This window comes from Lynx canadensis, chromosome B2 (genome assembly GCF_007474595.2).
Source record: "Lynx canadensis isolate LIC74 chromosome B2, mLynCan4.pri.v2, whole genome shotgun sequence".
Lineage (NCBI taxonomy): Eukaryota > Metazoa > Chordata > Mammalia > Carnivora > Felidae > Lynx > Lynx canadensis.
The window spans coordinates 23,402,609-23,422,580 of NC_044307.1; positions in this window are offsets into that span (position 1 = coordinate 23,402,609).

Sequence of the window (19,972 nt, forward strand, 5' to 3'; positions counted from 1 at the left end):
AATCAGTGAATCTAAAAGCTTCTTCTTTGGGAAAAAAAGACCAATAAAAAATCCAGCCAGATTGGTGAGGGGAAAAAGAAAGAGAAATTACCAATATAAGGAAAGAGAGAAGTAACATCCCTACAGATTCTACAGATATTAAAAGGAATATTAGGAGCACCTTTATGCCAATAAATTCAAAATCCTAGATGAAACCAACAAATCCCTTGAAAGACACAAATTCACAGACCTCACCGAAAAAGGAGCAGATAACCTGAACAGCCCTACAGAAGAAATTAAAATTACAGTTTTAAGACCTTCCTGTAACAAAAATCCAGGTCCAGGTGGCTTTAGTGATGGGTTTTACCAAACACTTAGGGAAGAAATAATACTAAATCTGCACAAACTTCCAAAAAATCAAGGACAGAATGCTTCCCAACTCATTCTATGAGATGAACATAACTCTAGTACCAAAATTATCCTGGTACCCTAGCCAGACAAAGCTACAAGAAATACTACAAGAAAAGCTACAAAGCGATATTCCACATAAGCATAAATTCAAAAGTTCTAAGGAAAAGTTTAGTAAATTGAATCTTCTATAATAAAAAGATAATATATCACATTCATAGGATTTATCCTAAGAATGCAGGGCTGATACAGCGTTCACACAGTCCTCTCAATCAGTACAGAAAAAGCACCTGACAAAATACCATCATCTATTTCTGAGAAAAACTCAGGCAAACTAGGAATAAAGGGCACTTAACCCATTTGATAAAGGGCATCTACAGAAACCATAGAGCTAACATCATATTTAATTGTGAAAGACTGAATAATTTCCCCCTAACATCAGGAACAAATTTGGGATGTCTCTATCCAACATTATACAGGAGTTTCTAGACTGTACAACTGAGCAAGAAACAAAGGGCATCCAGATTGGAAAACATAAAAGAGGACATGATTTTCAGTCATGTAGAGAATGCACAATGGAGTCCACAAACTATGCATTAGAACTAATAAGTGACTTCATCAAGGTTGTAAGATACAAAGCAATGTACAAAAATCATGTTTGGGGTGCCTGGGTGGTTCAGTCGGTTGAGCATCTGACTTCAGCTCAGGTCGTGATCTCACAGTTTGTGAGTTTGAGCCCCACATCGGGCTCTGTGCTGACAGCTCAGAGCCTGGAGCCTGCTTCCAATTCTGTGTCTCCCTCTCTCTCTGTCCCTCTCCCCCTCGTGCTCTGTCTCTTTCTCTCAAAAATAAATGTTAAAAAAAATTTTTTTTTAATCATGTTTGTGTATGTAGCAACAAACAATTAGAAATTGAAATTAAAAATCCACATTTACAACAGCTTAAAAATGTATTTAGGGATAAATGTGACAAAATATGTGATAGACCTGTACATTGAAAACTACAAAATATTGCTATAATAAGACATAAATAAATAATAATATATACCTTGTCTGTAGATTAGGAGATTCCATATTGTTAAAATACCATATTTCCAAAATACAGATTCAGTATAACTCAGTATAATCCCAATCCCAATCCAAATCCCAGCAGGCTATTTTGGGTGTGTATATATATGAATTGACTAGCAGATTCTAAAATCTCTGTACTACTGCAGTGGACTTAGAATAGCCTCCAGGGCTGCTTTAGAACTTGACAATATTATCACCAAAAGTTTCCAGCTGCTCCATTCTCTGCCCCCACATGATGTAAAACCTCAGCCCAAGCAGGAAGTCAGAAGGTGTTTTTGTTTCAGTATGTCCCTCTTATTATCTGTAAGAGTGCATGCCAACTGAGAGGAAGTGTTGTAATAAGGAAGTTAATTTAGGAAGTGTCAATTGAAGTTGGAAATAAGATTTATTGCTGTTAATTCTTTGGAATACTCTAGGGTTGATTAGTGTTTTCAAACTGTACCTGCCAGTTGATACCATTATCATCTACTTTCCATATAAGATTAAAATGAATCTGATATAAAAGGATTTTCTAAAGACTGAGTTGATGAATTTATATGCATAGGAAAATAGACTTGTAAATCTCCAAGGAACAAGTGTCAAGAGGTTTCTGTAAGAAAGGAAGAGAGAGAGAGAGAGAGAGAGAGGAGGAGGAAAGAAAGACCTACAGATTACCAAGGCAGTTTTCTTAAATTTAGAGAAGGGACATGGTAACACAGCAACCGACCAAAAAACCTATGCCAGAAGCATCCCTTTTAAGGAGCTAAGATCATGTTCAAATTCTTTTAGTGTCATTTGCTGGGACTTGGGGACCAGAGGGACTATTGCAAGCATATTCCTAGGAATCCAGATCAGGGGAAAAGGTTACCCTTTGGATGCAAAGTTACTGCTGTATTCATCTTAATAAATAAAATTAAATTATTTGGCAGAAAGCCAAGTGTGACCCACCCATTTCTGAGGAAATGACCAGAGGTTGAAGATGATTATTTTCATCACTTGTAATTGAAGAAATATTTGCCTTGTTTTCCTATTGCCCAAAGTTGGGATTTTCCTCCTTCTTCTGGCATGTTGCCTCTAAACTCATGTGCCATTTTGACCACAAAGCTCCCTGGCTTCTTTGGAGACATGAAACCAATGGAATATATATATTTATATTTATAAAATAAATATATTGTTATATATTACAAATATTTATTATGATGAATTTACTTACAATTATGGAGGCTGAGTAGTCCCACCATATCTGCTGTCTGCAAGCTGGAAACCTAGGAGAGCTGAAGACATGGTTCACTCCAGCTCAAATGCCTGAGGACTAGGAGAGACAATGGTGTAAGTCCCAGACCAGGGGAAAAAGACAGGTGTCCTCGCCCAGCAGTCAGGCAGAGAGAGTGCAAATTCTCCCTTTCTCAGCCTTGTTGTTCAATTCAGGCTCTCAAGGGATTGGATGAGGACCACCCACATTGAGAAGGGCAATCTGCTTTACAAAGTCGACTGATTCAAATGCTACTCTCATTTAGACACCTTCCTCCCAGACACACCCAGAAAAAATGTTTAGCCAAATATCTAGATACTGCAATGGTCTAGTCAAGTTGACACAAAATTAACCATCACACTCCTTCATGAATTACTTTAGTCTGTTGTAGTGTTAGTCAAATTGTTGGTGTGCCTTCCTTCTCCTTTTGAAGAAAAGCTATTCAGGAGGAGTGTTGTCTCTACCTTGACCTCATTAGCTCTTGACTCAAGCTAACATGGTGGACTATTACCGCTGAAGGAGCTGAATCAACATTCTGGAAGGGATGAAGTTTCAGGTCAGCTAGGACTCTTCCCCCAGGGAGGAGATCCACTTGGGAACACCCTGGTCTTGGAGCTACTCTCTTTTAGCCCCACCCCTTCACCCCCTGGGCCCCAACTTGCCAGTTTGGGAAGATATCGCTCAAAAGGACACCAGCTTTCTTTGGCTAGAGGTTGGTAGGAGCCACATCAGGAGAATGCATTACTTTATAGAAAAAACCATTTTCTTAAATACAGCCTGGTGCCCCTTTCATGGGATAGCTGTTCATGCATTGCTTCTACAGAGTGGCTACCCTTGTTTTAGGACAGGAAAAACTCCTGGAAAAGACAATTGGGCTTGGGGTAGGATTGATTTTTTTACTTTCTCTTTTAACATCCATATTAGGGGTGTCAGTGTAGGAAGTTGCTGCCGCAATCCATCACAATCACTTGAGCACCATAAGCAGGGAAATCCTCAGTGAGAAAGGTGGAAATGTAAAGAAATTCAGGGACTGGAAATCGGGGCTATCATTCTATTAGCATCTGTGAGCTCTTTCTGAGGGAAAAACAGGCACACACAAAAAAGTATATTCCTGCAGACTTCCGTTGTTTCCCTCAACTAATGAGGTAAGTTGGAGCCCTTTCATTTATGAAGAACTCACATGTGGTTCTTATTTCAGATAACAATTGGCAGCTTCAAGGCAGTGCATTCTGTAAATCTTAGTAAGTCTCTTGGCTTTTAGACCAGGCTGCCTGATACTCTTCTGGGTGAGAGACCCAGATAAGATTTGGAGGGCTTGAGAATGTAGGGCAGTCTCTTGGGTCTATAAGCAGACAGAATTTATGATGTTTCTCATAGGCCTCTAACATGTCTCAATATCTTTGTTCCTGAGGGAAAGTTGTGGGCAGATAATGCCTTCTGAACTTCCAATGCTTGTCTGTTTCTCAACTGGTAAACTTTGCCCCTGTTTCATTTTGGATTCATTCTAAAGTTTTCATAATAAAAGTACAAGCCAGTGTATTTGATTTCATCATAATAGCTGACATTTACTGACCACTTACTGTGTGTTCAGGCAAGCTAAGCATTTTATATACATTCCTTCGGTGAATGCCCACTAAGGACACTTGAAGCAGGTGTTACTCACATTTTGCAGATAAGGTTAGAGAAATTAAGTAATCTTCCCAAGGCGACATGGCTAAGTAAGCAGCGAAACCAAGAGTACAAATTAAGCTTGATTGCATAGCTGTAGGTTTCAAACATTAAGACATGCTACTTCTCACAAATTTCCTTATTTCTCTGTGATTACAAAAATGAGATTGGGAAGATGAAAAGGAATTGTTTCAGCTATCCATTGTTAGGTAACAAATCAGCCTTACAATTTAATGGCTTAAAATAACAACAATCTATTATTTCTCATGACACTGCCAGTTGACTAGAAGGTCTTCTGTTTTACCTGATGGTGGGTTGGCTAGACAGTCCAAAATGGCCTTACTCCCATGGCTGGCAGTTATGTGGTTACTGACTTAGATATCAACTGGGGCTGTTGGCCAGAGGCCTCAGTTGTCTCCTACAAGGGCCCTTCTGTGTGGCTGCTTGGGTTTCCTCACAGCATGGTGACTGTGCTCTAAGAAGGAACATTCTAAGAAGACAAACCCCCTGTGAAAGTGCTTATCAAGGTTCCACTTTTAGTATCCTTGCCAATGGCCCATTGGCCAAAGTTAGGCTCATGGCCAAACCCTGAGTCAATGTGGGAGACTATACAAGATCATGAATTTAAGAAGGTGTGGTTCACTGAGGGCCACCAAAATAATGGTAACAGACATTAGGTGATAATATTTTATTTACTTGAGAAGCATTATTCTCTTCCTCTCAGGCTAATAATACCAAAGTTCACCCATTAGGGTTTCAAATTACATATATATCCATTTACATATAAATTTTGAAATTTTGAATGGTGGTAATGGTGGTATTCAGGCTGTTAAATGAATCGATAATTGCAAGTTCATTTACTAGTTTAATATTCTCTTTTTTTAAAAAAATCTTTTTTAATGTTTTATTTTTGAGAGAGAGAGAGATGGAGTGCAAACAGGGGAGGGGCAGAGAGAGAGAGAGAGAGAGAGAGACAGAATCTGAAGCAGGCTCCAGGCTCACAGAGCCTGATGCGGGACTTGAACCCACAAGCCGTGAGATTGTGACCTGAGCTAAAGCTGGATGCTTAACTGACTGAGCCACCCAGGTGCCCCAATATTGTCTGCTTTCAAGGAGCGTTAGCTTGTTAACACAGTCATTACCTTGTTTGATATTCACAAAACCCCAATTATTTTATGATCTCTACTTTACAGATGAGAAGTGGAAGTAACTTGGCCTGGGTCACATGCCTGATTCTCAGCAGATCTAGTTTTGAGGCACTGCTGGACTCCAAAGCCATGCTCCTTCCTCTTCTCCAATCCACCTCTGGTGCTGAATGCAAATCTGGGGAGCTGAGGAGTAAGCAACACAGGACGCTTAAACGTTTGTAAGGAAGGGTGCTGTTTCTTTTTCTTTCTTTTTTTCTTTTTTTTAAAAGTAAGCTCCATGTCCAACGCAGGGCTTGAACTCATGATCCTGAGATTGAGTTACATGCTCTACCTACTGAGCCAGCCAGGTGCCCTGGGTGAAGATTTTTTAAAAGCAATTGCAATCAAGTAGAAGAGGAAGCTCACAGGAGGAAAAGTCTGGAGGCTTTGTTTCATATTGTGCTGATGTGTTAAACTAGTGGGCCTGGTCTTAACCTTTCTTCATCTATAGCACACACACACACACACACACACTCACTCACACACTCACACACACACATATATATACATATAAGTTTATTTATTTTTGAGAGAATGTGCACGCGCATGAGGTCAGGGGAGGGGCAGAGAGAGTCTGAGGCAGAGAATCCCAAGTAGGCTCCATGCTGTCAGTGTCTGTACTGATCAGGAACTGTGAGATCATGACCTAAGCTGAAATCGAGTCAGAGGCTCGGGGCGCCTGGGTGGCTCAGTCCGTTAAGTGTCTGACTTCGGCTCACGTCATGATCTCAGTTCCTGAGTTCCAGTGCTGCATCGGGCTCTGTGCTGACAGCTTGGAGCCTGGAACCTGCTTCGGATTCTGTGTCTCCCTCCTTCTCTGCCCCTCCCCTGCTCTCTGGCTCTCTCTCAAAAATAAATAAACATTAAAAAAAAGAAGAGTCAGAGGCTCAACTGCTTGAGCCACCCAAGCACCCCAATCTTTTGATTTAAAGTGAGAGACGTGTGACTCTTCCTTTCACTTGAAAATGTAGGGGCTGTTGTAGGGTGATTAATTGGCCTGATTTCAATACTGCTGTGTCACAGAGAGTAGGGAAGCCCAAGGACAGGGAGAGAGACTAGAACACCTGGTTGGCAGAACAGAATACACCCAACGTTTATTAAGTTTGCTTGTTATGTGGACTCAATTCGTGGCGACCCCAAATAATCACAGTAGTAATATCAAAGATCACAGGTCACAGAGTACCATAAAAAATATAGTAATCACAGATAAGTTTGAATTATTGTGAGAATTACCAAAATGTGACCCAGAGACAAGAAGTGAGCAAATGCTGTTGAGAAAACATGGTGCCAGTAGACTTCCTTGACAAACCTTTAATTAAAAAAAAAAAAAAAACAATATATGCAAAGCATAATCCCATGAAGTGCAATAAAACGAGGTCTGCCTGTAACATAAAATATACCACCTTAACCACTTTTAGGTGAACCATGCAGTTTACGTTCCCATTGTTGTGCAATGGATCTCCAGAACTTTTTCTTCTTGCAAAACTGAAACCCTAGACCCATTGAACAATTAGTTTTCAGTTTCCCCTCCTTCTCAGATTTCAAAGGGAGAAACTGGTGACCGGAGAATTCACCCAGGTGACGCATCTTCTTGGAGTTTTTCATCAGTACCTTGTGCAGATCCACGTGTGATGCCTAAGCACTGAATTCTGACCAGTGCCTAAAGGACAAGGAGATTAAAATAACAATAAACCTTGTGACAGGCAGTGCTGAGCACCTATGGGCATTGTACCCCCTTGATTGTCCCAGTGGCTCTATATCCCTTATCAGCAAGTCTGTGCATTGAGCTTCTCTTAACTTTTATTCTCATGGCCATAGGTTTCCTTCATTTTTCTTTCCTGGGATGGTGGGTGCACTTTGTGCACTGTGCTCCGAGGAGCCTGACTCAGTGTGTGAAATGTGGATGGGCTGTGCTAAGACAGAGCCTTCACTCTGGACATAAGCAGGGCTTGGTCTTTAGCTGATAGTAAGCATGCACACTTAGCAACTGATGTTCCAATGGCAGAGCGTGCATCAAGGGGACCCCGGGCTTGTGTATTCTCCTACATTGGATGAATGAAGCAAAGAAAAACAAAGCAGGCAGTAGGAAATTTCGACTCTTCCAGACTGCAAAATGGATGGGAAGATGGAAGGATAAAGGAAGGTGTTGGGGGTCAGAGCCCTTGGATTAGGGTCCCTCGAGGGGCTGGCAGACTGTGTCCTCCTTGGGAAAGGCTCCAGCCCTCCAGCAGGGAAATAGAGGAGCATCCTGGGTGGTGGTGGGGAGGGGGGCACTCGCCCCCTCCTGGATCCCATCGCTGAAGGAAAATACCCACCCACTCTTTCCAAGAGCTGCCACAGGTTCTGGCCCTGGGGTTCCTTGGATTCCTCGGGAGCGAGGTTACCCACGCCTCTCTTCCATCAGCCACTGTGCCCTCATTGTCCACTTAAAAGTTTTTTTTTTTAAGTTTTTATTTATTTTTGAGACAGAGAGAGACAGAGCATGAACGGGGGAGGGGCAGAGAGAGAGGGAGACACAGAATCGGAAGCAGGCTCCAGGCTCCGAGCTGTCAGCACAGAGCCCGACGCGGGGCTCGAACTCACGGAACGTGAGATCATGACCTGAGCCGAAGCTGGCTGCTTAACCGACTGAGCCACCCAGTCGCCCCTTCTTTTTTAAATTTTTTTAACATTTATTTATTTTCAAGAGAGACAGACAGAACGCAAGCAGGGGAAGGGCAGAGAGAGAGAGAGGGAGACACAGAATCGGAAGCAGGCTCCAGGCTCCGAGCTGTCAGCACAGAGCCCGACGCGGGGCTCGAACTCACGGACCACGAGATCGTGACCTGAGTCGAAGTCGGATGCTTAACCGACTGAGCCACCCAGGCGCCCCTCGTTGTCCACTTTAACTGGCCAATGTGGAGACTCAGGGTCCAGACCCAGATCCTAGCTCCCAGAGCAAGTTTTGGAGAAAGCACCTTCACATTTCTTGAGTCTCTCTCTCTCTCTATATGTAGTGGAGGCAGGAAGGGGAGCCACTTGAAATATCTAGAATTATCTGAGGTAGATTTATGGGTAAAGATTCCTTTCACAAAATGCTGTTTTTCATTTTTTCTTTCTTCAGAAAGATGTTTTTCAAAAGGAAGCATGATATTTTCACCAAGATGGATATTTTACATCACTTTGGGATGTTCATAAACACCGTCTGCTTTCGTGCAGCCCAGGAAACTGAAAAAGAGACAGTGAATGAATTTGTCTTCCTTCTTCTTTCCTGAAAGATAGCAGACAGCAAGTGGCTGCTTGATAAACCCAAGGCCTCTGTGATTAAACAATATACCACGTGGAACCAACGGGCGAAAGAATCGGTTTTCTGACAAGAACGTTTTCAGCCAAGCAGGGGGATTAGCTGAGGGGACCTGCTCCCCTTCTCTAGGGAAACCAGTAGCCTCTGGGCTTTCAAATGCAGCCACTGTCCTGCCTCAGGCATCTTCCAGAAGAAAAATGCATATTTATGAAGCCTGAATTTTATGTAAAAACAAGACGTAGGGCCCAGTTGGAATGGTCCTGCCAGAGAGGGAAAACATCAATTTAAATATTTGATTTGCATCCAAAATTCATTCCATCAAAGATCTGGCACCCGCAGCCGTCTGCTGACCTGTTTGAGAAATAACGCAGACGTTTCTGGTGTGCCTGTAAAACAGCCTGAGCTCCCCAGGACCTCCGGCTCAGAGCATGGGACAGCTTACCCGAGTCCCAGGATAACGTGGATTCAAAACCAGCAGACACCGGGCTGCCCTCAGCCGCTGCTTCATGCTGTGACTTCGGGGCCTGACTGTCCTCAGTCTCAGCCAAAATGGGGCCCCCGAGGTTGTGTGGGGGATGGGCTGGGAGCCAGCCGCCCGCCCCGGCGCCTCCCCACTGCTCCTCTGCTGCCTTCGGGTCCTTGAGCAGCAGATTTTCCCGTGCTCCTGCCAAAACCCAAGACAGCCAGTGAATAATCAGCTGCAATTTGTAAACCCATTCCATTTTGCAACTGCTGTTTTCATTCAGAATTTTCTGGAATTCCAGTGGCCAGCCACAGCAGGTTTTTTGTTTTTTGTTTTTGTTTTTTGTCTTCAGACTTGCAAGGCACTTGGCCCTCTGCAGCGGGGACATGGGAGGAACTCGGATCTGCTTCCCAGACTGGAAAGAGACCCCAGACACAGTGAGCCACAGGGAGAGCCTTTCCAGCTTCTTCAGGGGAAGGGGCCTGTGCCTCAGAGGTCAGGGTGGCACCCAAGTTGTGTCACTCCCTGACACCCAGCTGTCTGTTCTACACACAAGATGCCATTCGTGGAAAAGCAAAGCACAAAAAGATGCAAATCATACAAACACATAATTGGTGCCCAATGAGTGGTGGTTGCCTTGAACTGCTTGGCGAAAAGGAGGGTTTGCTGATGTACAAACTCTGTAACTCTCCTTTCATGTATTGGAAAGGCTGGTACTTGTTCCTGGTAGACTCAGTGCCCAGCAAGTCTCCTGCCTGATGCTATAGAAAAAACAACCTTTTGCTAGTCAAGAGCATTAGAGACATTTTGCCTCCAATATTTAAATATCAACATCAAGGAGGAAAAAAACTGTATAGAAAATGTTTTAAAAATCCTATTTATTTAAATTGTGGTAAAATACACATACCATCTGTAAAAACAGGGAGGGAGGCAAACCATAAGACTTAAATGCAGAGAACACACTGAGGGTTGATGGGGGTGGATGGGGCGGGGGTTTGGAAAATGGTTGATGGGCATTAAGGAGGGCACTTGTTAGGATAAGCGTTGGGTGTTACATGTAAGTGATGAACCACTAAATTCTATTCCTGAAATCATTATTACACCATATGTTAACAACTTGGACTTAAAAGAAAAAACTTACCATCTTAGCCATTTTTGAGTATACAGTTGAGTAGGATTAAGGGCATTCACACTGCTTTGCCAACACCACCACCATCCATTTCTAGAACTTTGCCATCTTCCTGAGCTGAAACTCCTGTACCCATTGAACACTGACTCCTCATTCTCCCCTCCCCCAGTGCCTGGCAGCCCCCATTCTACTTTCTGTCTCTGTGATTCTGATGACTCCAGCAATCTCATGTAAGTGGAAAGAAAATTTTTTAAATCTTTTTTTAAGTTATTATTATTATTTTGAGAGAGAGAGAGAGAGCGAGCATGAGTGCAACCGGGGGAGGGGCAGAGACAAAAGGAGTGAGAGAACCCCAGGTAGGCTCCTCGCTGTTGGAGTAGAACCCAGCTCGGGGCTTGAACTCACAAACAGCAAGATCATGACCTGAGCCAAAACCAAGAGTCTGACGCTTAACTGACTCAGACACCCAGGTGCCCCCAAGAAGAAAATTAAAAAAATTTTTTTGAAAAAGAGGTTAGAGTGGGAGAGAGCCAAAGCATAAGAGACTCTTAAAAACTGAGAACAAACTGAGGGTTGATGGGGGGTGGGAGGGAGGGAAGGGTGGGTGATGGGTATTGAAGAGGGCATCTTTTGGGATGAGCACTGGGTGTTGTATGGAAACCAATATGACAATAAATTTCATATATTAAAAAAATTTTTGTTTCTAATTTTAATTCCATCATAGTTAACATACAGTGTTATATTGGTGTCAGGTGTACAATCTAGTGATTCAACAATTCTATACATTACTCAGTGCTCATCAGGATAAGTGCACAAGAAAATTTTTTTAACTTAGAAAATATCTTGAGTCTAAGGAGAAAATAATCTTCTCATTCACAAAATCAAAAAATTTCTGTCCTGTTAAATCACTGGACAGTCTCCTGGGGCTCTCCCCAGGTGACCAGCTTTTCTTTTGGTCATCTGGGGCAGGTCACCATTCCTGAGGGGGCCGGAGTCAGGACAAATCAGGGTTTGAAGGTCTGAGTGGGCCCCATGCCCTCCTCTTAGGGGGCTGTGACTCAGGGTGCTCATTGTGGGCCAGCCCTGCCTGAGGCTGGAGCACTCACAGCTGGAGTGCTCCCACCGCTCCACACCCACTGAGGGATGCTGTGATCCTGACCTTTCAGTGCCTCCCACCCACTGTGGATGCTTCTATTTAGCCTTTGTCATGCTCAAGTATCTCCTGAGTCTCCACCCTGGTGGCCCCTCCCACTCCTGCCCCTCCAGCCCCAGGCTGCCCCATCCCCTGCCTCTCACTTCACTGCATCCAGTCTCTGCGGCCTGACTTCCCCTGCCTTCCAGGGCTCTTGTGAGCTTATCTACCATGCCCCTCTCGCCAACACAATAAGTCTGCTATGGGCTGAGCTGTGTCCCTCAAAGTTCATCTGCTGGAGTCCTAACCCTGAGTCCCTCAGATCAGCACTGTTCAGAGACACAGAGGTGAAGAGGTTGTCAAGATAAAATGCAGTGGTAGGGGGGGGCCCTGGTCCAGGGTGCTGGTGTCCTTATAAGAAGAGGAGATCAGGGGCGCCTGGTGACTTTTTCACTCTCTTACTGATGAAAAACTTTTTAAAGTTTTTTAAAATTTATTTTGGGAGAGAGAGAGAACACACACATGCACGTGTGAGGGCGGGGTGGAGAGAAGGAGAGACAGAATCCCAAGCAGACTCCGCGCTGGAAGTCAGCAGACTCCAAGGTGGGGCTCAAACTCACAAAGAGTTATCATGATCTGAGCTGGGATCAAGAGTTGGACACTACTAAATCGACTGAGCCACCCAGGTGTGCTGATGAAAAAGTTTTTTTTTTTAATTTTACAACTAAAAAGCTTCTACACAGAAAAACAACAACAAAAGGGGTGCCTGGGCAGCTCAGTCGGTTAAGCATCCAACTTTGGCTCAGGTCATGAGGTCACAGTTTGTGAGTTTGAGCCCCATGTCGGGCTCTGTGCTGACAGCTCAGAGCCTGGAGCCTGCTTCGGATTCTGTGTCTCCCTCTCTCTCTCTGCCCTTCCCCTGCTTGCGTTCTGTCTGTCTGTCTCTCTCTCTTGAAAATAAATAAATGTTAAAAAAATTTAAAAAAGAAGGGGCGCCTGGGTGGCTCAGTCGGTTAAGCAGCCAGCTTCGGCTCAGGTCATGATCTCACGGTCCGTGAGTTCGAGCCCCGCGTCGGGCTCTGTGCTGACAGCTCAGAGCCTGGAGCCTGTTTCAGATTCTGTGTCTCCCTCTCTCTGACCCTCCCCCATTCATCCTCTGTCTCTCTCTGTCTCAAAAATAAATAAACGTTAAAAAAAATTTTTTTTTAATTAAAAAATGAAAGGAGATCAGGATACAGACACACACAGAGGGAAGATCGCGTGAGGACACAGAGAGAGGCGGTATCTGCAAACCAAGGAGAGAGTCCACAGGAGACGCCAATGCTGCTATCACCTTGATCTCAGACTTCCAGCCTCCAAAACTGTGAGAAGTCAATGCCTGTTATTTAAGTATCAAGGCTGTGGTACTTGTTATGGCTACTGGAGCTGATGGATGCCAGGCTCTCTATGGTCCTAACCTTGTCTGCCCTCCCCTGGACTCCACCTGCTGTGGGTCCCCAGTGTCCATGTGTCCTCCCAAAGCCCCCAGGTGGTTCCTCTTCCTCTGCTCACCCTGAGGTGCTGCTGCTCTGAGCGACCGTCCCCCATCATATTCCTGGGACCTCTCTGGGATGTCCCGCTGTCCTGGCACTGGCCGCACGCACTCACACCTGTCCAGTGTCCCTGAGCCCCAGGTGGGCCCTCCGGCACCTGCTACAGATGCTCCGGGGGCACCTCAAACTCCACCTGTTAGAACGCACGTTCCCCCCACCCCTTACTGGTTTCCCCCTGAAGTTCTCCATTCCTGGGGGCATCCATTCCCCTTTTGCAAGCCAGAAACTCCTCTTTCCCTCACACCTAACCAATCACACACCAAGTCCTGCTATTTTATTTGGAAGGTATTTTTCAAGTCCCTTCCTGTGGTTTCCTGTCACAGGATGAAATGCTATCTCACTAGTTTGGGCCCTCCCAGACCCCATTCCAGACCGTTCTCTTCCACTGCATGCGCCTCACTCCAGCCCCTCCTCAACACCACAGGCTGCCGCAATCACCACACCGTCTCATGGCTCTGAGACTTTCTAGGCCATTCCATCCATCTGCAATTCTCCCTTCCCCACCATACCCTGTCAAACTCTTCATGCTTTAGGAAGGCATCCCTGAATTTCCAGTCTGGGTCTTGATGCTTCCATCACATCCTGGGTTCCCTCATCATCAATATAACCATTGCCTAGTCGTCATCATCACAGTCATGGAGCAAAGTCAAATTACTGTGTGTTGGGCACCTGGCTAACTGCTCTACCTGCATGATCTCACTTCATCCTTACAACAACCCTGTGAGGTGGGTACTATCTTTATCCCCCAGTTCACAGATGAGGAAACTGAGGAACAGAGAGGTTAAGCAACTTGTTCGGGGTCATAATCTATGGATGGTATCATTCATAACATTCATATCATCACCTTGAATTGCAATCTGCTTATATAGCTTCTTGCTCTTGAGAATAAGAGCCATATCTATTTTTGAATCCCTAAGGCTTAGCATAACTTCTGATAAGGAGTAGTTGCTACATGGAACTGAGGAAAAAAGAACAGAACATCTTACTACGTCATCTGGCCCAGCAAAGGCAAGATGCCTCGAGGTGCCTGGCTTGAATTCAGCCCCTGCCCTACCCAAGGCTGGCTTTAGGGTGTGCTCAGTATGTGGGTCCATAGGGATCAGTTCTGGCTCTAAGAAAGAAACCCTCCCACCCTAAAAAGTATCTTTCCTATCTTCTCTACCAAGCGTCTAATCTCTTTAACTGAATGAAGACCTTCATTCCATAAGTAAAGATTCCAAAGAAAATACAGCCAGTCCACTTTTCTGTTTGGCATTTCCCAATTTTACCCATTGTTCAGTTTGTTAATTTAGAGATTAACCATTCCCCTTTATCCATTAATTCCAGAATCCATAGTGCTCTTTTTTTTTATTGTCACAAAGAATTTATGCATAAATATAGTTATTACATGGCAACCGGTCTAATAAAAGCTTTCCAGCTTTTTATTACTTTATATGGGGCATGAAGACCAAGTGCAAATGATAATTAGAAGAATTTGTTTAAAGAAAATATAATGCTTCTTTATGAGTAGGAGCTTTTTAAAATAAACTTAAAAAAATGGAAGTATAGTGGCGCCTGGGTGGCTCAGTCAGTTAAGCGTCACACTTCATCTTAGATCATGATCTCGCAGTTCATGAATTCGAACCCCACGTTGGGCTCTGTGCTGACAGCTCAGAGCCTGGAGCCTCCTTTGGATTCTGTGTCTCCTCTCTCTGCCCCTCCCCTGCTTGTTCTCTCTCTCTGTCTGTCTCTCTGTCTCTAAAAAAAAAAAAAAAAAAAAGAATAAACATTAAAACAATTTTTTTAAATAAAATTAAAAAATGGAAGTACAATATACATATTATATATGTATGTATACATGTATGATATACATATAATATACATAAAAAGCCACCAATCCTAAGAATATAGCCTGGTGAATTATTACAAAATGAACATAACTGTATCACTAGCCCCTAGATCAAGAGACAGAATATTACCTGGGGCACCTGGGTGGCTTAGTTGGTTGAGCATCCAACTCTTGATTTTTGGCTCAGGTCATGATCCCAGGGTCATGGGATCAAGCCCCCATGATGGGCTGTGTGCTGAGCATGGAGCCTGCTTAGGATTCTCTCTCACCCTCCTCTGCCCCTCTTCCCTGCTCATGTGCTCTCTCTCTCTCGTTCTCTCTAAAATAAAATAAAATTTAAAAAAGATTTTTAAAAACCATTAAAAAAAAAAAAGAGAGAGAGAGAGAGAGACAGATTATTACCAGAATCACCTTCCCTGCCAAAGAACCCTTCTCCAAGCACTAAGATAATTGCTATACTGACTTCTAATGCCATGGGTTAGTTTTCCCTGCTTTTGAACTTCCGATGAATGGAATCACGTAGTATACATTATTTTGCATATAGCTTCTTTTGCTCAACATTATGTCGGTGGGGTTTATCAACTATGCATAGCAATCTACCTGTTAATCCATTTTCACCTCTATAAGAATTCCTTTTGTAGATATATTAAGGTGTGTTTACCCATTCTCCTGTTGATGCACATTTGGTGCTATTATGAATATTGCTGCTATGAACATTCTAGCACACATCACTGGCAACAATATATATACATTTCTTTGGAGTCTATGCCTGGGAGTGGAATTTCTGGATAACGGGTATACTCAGTGTTAGTGGATACTCCCAGAGTTTCCCAAGGTGGTTCTGCTATTTTATATTCTCACTGTGGAATGAGTGGGGATGAGTAGATGTTTCAGTTACTTCATATTCTACCCAACACTTGGTATTAACACTCTTTTCCATGTTAACCACTCTGGTAGGTGTATACTGGTTTCTTAACCAGTGGGTTGTTTGTCAGAGAGCTCATGAGGTTATTTTTTATACGCTTTTTGTTTTTATTGTTTTTATTTTTTATTTTTATTATATTTATAGAGAGAGGGAATGTGCACACATGAGTTGGGAAGGGGGCAGAGGGAGAGAGAGAGTCTCAAGCAGGCTCCATGCTGAGCACGGAGTACTATGTGGGGCTAGATCCCATGACCTGAACCAAAATCAAGAGCTGGATGCTCAATTGATTGAGCCACCCAGGTTCCCATATGCTTTTTGGACATTTGGATGTCCTTCTTCCTTCCTTCTTTTGGTGAAGCATCTGTTCATTTCTTTAATCAATCAACCAATTATACTGCCTTTTATTTATGGTGATGTATACATAACATGAAATTTACCATTAAAGATTTTTTTTAATGTTTTTATTTATTTTTGAGCAGAGAGAGACAGAGCATGAGCAGGGGAGGGGCAGAGAGAGAGGGAGACAGAATCTGAAGCAGGCTCCAGGCTCTGAGCTGTCAGCACAGAGCCTGACGCGAGGCTTGAACTCATGGACTGCGAGATCATGACCTGAGCTGAAGTCGGACGCCCAACCAATTGAGCTACCCAGGCGCCCCAAAATTTACCATTTTAAAGCATACAATCCTATGGTATCAGTATATTGACAGTGTTGTACAGCCATGACCACCATCCGTTTCTTTTCTTTTTTTTTTTTTTTGCTTTCTTAAAAATTTTTTTATTATTTATTTTTGAATTTAAATCCAAGTTAGTTAACATATAGCGTAATAATAATTTCACTTTTTGTTATTTTTTATTATTAAAATTTTTTATTATTTATTTTATTATTATTATTTTTTTATTATTTATTTTTGAATTTAAATCCAAGTTAGTTAACATATAGTGTAATAATAATTTCAGGACTAGAAGTTAGTGATTCATCATTTACATATAACACCCAGTGCTCATCCCAACAAGTGTCCTCCTTAATGCCCCCACCCCTTTAGCCCTTACCCCTACCCAACACCTGCCAACAACCCTCAGTTTGTTATCTGTATTTAAGAGTGTTTTATGGAGTATTTAAGAGTCTTTTATATTATTTTTGCTTCCTTCCCTTATGTTCGTCTGTTTTGTATCTCAAATTCCACATATGAGTGAAATCATATGATATTTGTCTTTGTCTAATTTCACTTAGAATAATACACTCCATCCACATTGTTGCAAATGGCAAGATTTCATTATTTTTGATTGCCGAGTAATACTCCACTGTATATATACACCACATCTTCTTTATCCATTCATCAGTCAATGGACATACAGGCTCTTTCCATACTTTGGCTATTATTGTTGATAGCGCTGCTATAAACATTAGGATGTGTGGGCCCTTTGAATCAGCATTTTTGTATCCTTTGGATAAATACCTAGTAGTGCAATTGCTGGGTAGGGTAGTTCTATTTTTAACTTTTTAAGGAAACTCCATACTGTTTTCCAGAGTGGCTGCACCAGTTTACATTCCCACCAGCAGTGCAAAAGAGTTCCTCTTTCTCCCCATCCTTGCCAACATTGGTTGTTGCCTGAGTTGTTAATATTAGCCATTTTGACGGGTGTGAAGTTGTATCTCATTGTGGTTTTAATTTGTATTTTCCTGATGATGAGTGATGTTGAGCATTTTTCATGTATCTGTTAGCCATCTGGATGTCTTCTTTGGAAAAGTGTCGATTTATGGCCTCTGCGCATTTCTTCACTGGATTATTTGGTTTTTGGGTGTTGAGTTTGGTAGGTTCTTTATAGATTTTGGATACTAATTTATCAGCTTTATCATTTGCAAATATCTTCTCCCATTCTGTCAGTTGCCTTTTGGTTTTTCTGATTGCTTCCTTTGCTGTGCAGAAGGCTTTATCTCAGTGAGGTCCCAATAGTTCATTTTGGCTTTTGTGTCCTTTGCCTCCAGAGACATGTTGAGTAAGAAGCTGCTGGGAGGTCAAAGAGGTTTTTGCCTGCTTTCTCCTCTAGCATTTTGATGGCTTCCTGTCTTATGGTTAGGTCTTTCATCCATGAGTTTATTTTTGTGTATGGTGTAAGAAAGTGGTATAAGAAGGTTTATTCTTCTGCATGTCGCTGTCCAGTTTTCCCAACACAATTTGCTGAAGAGACTGTTTTTATTCCATTGGATATTCTCTTCTGCTTTGTCAAAGAGTAGTTGGCCATACGTTTGTGGGCCCATTTCTGGGTTCTCTATTCTATTCCATTGATCTGAGTGTCTGTTTTTTGTGCCAGTACCATACTGTCTTGATGATTACAGCTTTGTAATACAGCTTGAAGTCCGGGATTGTGATGCTTCCAGCTTTGGTTTTCTTTTTCAAGATTGCTTTGGCTATTCAGGGTCTTTTCTGGTTCCATACAAATTTTAGGATTATTTGTTCTAGCTCTGTGAAGAATGCTGGTGTTACTTTGATAGGGATTGAGTTGAATATGTAGATTGCTTTGGGTAGTATTGACATTTTAACAATATTTGTTCTTCCTATTCAGGAGCATGGAATATTTTTCCATTTTTCTATGTCATCTTCAATTTCATTCATAAGCTTTCTATAGTTTTCAGTGTATAGATTTTTCACCTCTTTGGTTAGATTTATCCCTGGGTATTTTATGGTTTTTTGTGCAATTGTAAATGGGATTGATTCCTTGATTTCTCTTTCTGTTGCTTCATTTTTGGTGTATAGGAATGCAACTGATATCTGTGGCATTGATTTTATATCCTGCGACTTAGCTGAATTCATGAAACAGTTCTAGCAACCTTTTGGTGGAATCTTTTGGGTTTTCCATATAGAGTATCATGTCATCTATGAAGAGTGAAAATTTGACCTCCTCCTGGCCAACTTGGATGCCTTTTATTTCTTTGTGTTGTCTGATTGCTGAGGCTAAGCCTTCCAATACTATTCTGAATAACAGTGGTGAGACATCCCTGTCTTGTTCCTGACCTTAGCGGGGAAGCTCTCAGTTTTTCCCCACTGAGGATATTAGCATTTGGTCTTTCATATATGGCTTTTATGATCTTGAGGTATGATCCTTCTATCTCTACTTTCTTGAGGGTTTTTATCAAGAAAGGATGCTATATTTCATCAAATGATTTCTCTGCATCTATTGAGAGGATCATGTGGTTCTTGTCCTTTCTTTTATTGATGTGATGAATCACAGTGATTGTTTTGTGTATATTGAACTAGCCCTGCATCCCAGGTATAAATCCCACTGGGTCGTGGTTGGATCCGGTTGACTAATATCTTGTTGAGGATTTTTGCATTCATATTCATCAGGGAAATTGGTCTATAGTTCTCCTTTTTAGTGGGGTCTTTGTCTGGTTTTGGAATCAAGGTAATGCTGGTTTCATAGGAAGAGTTTGGAAGTTTTCCTTCCATTTCTATTTTTTGGAACAGCTTCGAAACATTAGGTGTTAACTCTTCTTTAAATGATTGGTAGAATCCCCCTGGAAAGTTTTCTGGCCCTGGACTCTTGTTTTTTGGGAGGGTTTTGATTATTAATTCAATTTCTTTACTGGTTATGGGTCTGTTCAAATTTTCTATTTCTTCCTGTTTCAGTTTTGGTAGTTTATATGTTTCTAGGAATTTTTCCATTTCTTCCAGATTGCCCATGTTATTGGCATATAATTGCTTGTAATATTCTCTTGTTATTGTTTGCATTTCTGCTGTGTTCATTGTGATCTCTCCTCTTTCATTCTTGATTTTATTTATTTGGGTCCTTTCCTTTTTCTTTTTGATCAAACTGGCTAAGGATTTATCAATTTTGTTAATTCTTTCAAAGAACCAGCTTCCGGTTTCATTGATCTGTTCTAATGTTTTTTTGTTTTGTTTTGTTTTGTTTTTTTGTTTTTGATAGCATTGATTTCTGCTCTAATCTTTATTATTTCCCATATTCTGCTGTTTTTGGGTTTTATTTGCTGTTCTTTTCCCAGATCTTTAGGGTGTAAGTTTAGGTTGTGTATCTGAGACATTTCTTCCTTCTTTAGTAAGGCCTGGATTGCTATAT